The following is a 1771-nucleotide window of genomic DNA, read 5'->3' as shown; positions in this document are numbered from 1 at the left end:
AAGTTATTAATATAAATATGATGATTGTGAAACGCTCTACTGGATTATGAGGCAGCAACAGCTTGTGGGCAAGCCAAAAAGCTGAAATCTTACTGTTATTTGACAGCTTGAAGAAAAAAAGATTCAGAACCCTATCTGTAAAAAAAAAACTAAAAAAAACCTTAACCATTTCAAATTGTATTCACTCTAAAACTGTATTCATTGTTCTTTGCACCAGACAATGGAAACAGACCTTTAATCCAACAAACTAGATGCTCTTAAGTACTGTTTACTAAAGTTGTTTAGTTTAACTATTGCATCCACCTGAAAGTTCACATAACACAGTGTAATTAAGTAAATTCAACAAATTTGTAAAAATCAGTTATGTTTACTCGCTTTTCTTAAGTAGATTCAGTGATTACTTTTTACAGTGTACCACTGTACACTAAAAGAACCTGGTGTATACACAATTTTCACTCAGAAATCACAATTAATCAAAAAAGTACTGTAATTACCAAAAATCTGCAAGTAACAGTGATGTTTTGAACTAGAAAGACTGAAACAGTATTTTCTGGTAAAACATACTTCATACAGCTTCAAAAAAATCATATTTACAGGATACTGTGGGTAAAAAGATCAAATTTCTCTCTGCTGATCCATGAACAGACGTTCAAACTCCTCAAAAGTGTCCAGTGTAATGGGGTCACCTCTCATGAAGCGAGGCTTTGCTCTGCGTTGTGTATGTGTGAACTGGTGGGTCTGGATGTGAGAGAGTGTTGTGCGTGTGAAACAGATGGCTCCCGCTAAGCGCTGTGCTTTCTCTGGCGTCATATGACAGGTGCTGCACTGCTGCTTTACAGCATAGTGAGAATGGATTCATCTCAAATTCAGCAGCAAACACATACCTTCACAAACGCCCCCAGTTTATGTGTGTGTGTGCTAAAATTTATGAGTATTTTACCGCCACATAAACCAAGCAATTACATTCTCTCCCTCAACCTAAAAGCACATCACCGGTCCTGTATCACACTTTAATGTGCCTGTAAACCAGTTCGATAAGCATGATGGTTTAATAATAGTGCTTTCCGTTTTGTCGTAGCTGACTCACTACTCTTGTGCCGTGTCTCAGTCCACTCGATCCCAATCAATCAGTACATTGTGGACATAAATTCAGGCTTGATCCACTAAACACTGAGACACTGATGACTCAATTTGGCATAATTATGGGGTCACACATCTTCAGGTCATAAAAGTAATTGGTACTGTATATCAAAACTGCTGTATAACATTTAAAATACACTGGAATTGAGAAATGTGCGCTTGTCTGGCATTTACAAATTAAACAAATGTAGTCAAAATAAAATTGAATAAATGATTGAATCTATAAATAAATAAATGCTAGTAATTTTAATCAGCATCTAATAACTCAAATTACTATATTTGCAGGATTGTTTTACAAGTAGAAATATATGAAAATTGTTGTAACATTGTTAATTCAAATATTTAAAATTATAAAAATATATTTTAAAGACAGAACTTAAGGCCTCAACATATTTACACTTGCACTCATCTTCTAAATATAGTTAGAGGATTATTTTATAAGTATAAATGTATTAAAATAAAAATGATTGCACTTGTTAATTAATCAAAATATAATATTTAAAATTATGTAAATAATTATTTAAATTATTTATTATATTAAAGATAGAAATATGGCTGTCATATATATATATATATATATATATACACACACACACACACACACACACACACACACACACACACACACACA

At 32.9% G+C, this 1771-nt stretch overlaps 1 protein-coding gene across 3 annotated transcripts in view; it reads right to left on the bottom strand.

Annotated features, from left to right (window-relative positions):
* LOC107692495 (A-kinase anchor protein SPHKAP) overlaps positions 1-1771 on the bottom strand; it is a 133542-nt gene that overhangs the window by 82411 nt on the left and 49360 nt on the right. The window lies entirely within an intron of this gene.

This window comes from Sinocyclocheilus anshuiensis, unplaced genomic scaffold (genome assembly GCF_001515605.1).
Source record: "Sinocyclocheilus anshuiensis isolate Anshui unplaced genomic scaffold, SAMN03320099.WGS_v1.1 scaffold1082, whole genome shotgun sequence".
In the NCBI taxonomy this organism is placed as follows: Eukaryota; Metazoa; Chordata; class Actinopteri; order Cypriniformes; family Cyprinidae; genus Sinocyclocheilus; species Sinocyclocheilus anshuiensis.
The sequence above is the reverse complement of the archived record's forward strand: the minus strand, read 5'-3'. Positions and strand labels throughout refer to the sequence as shown.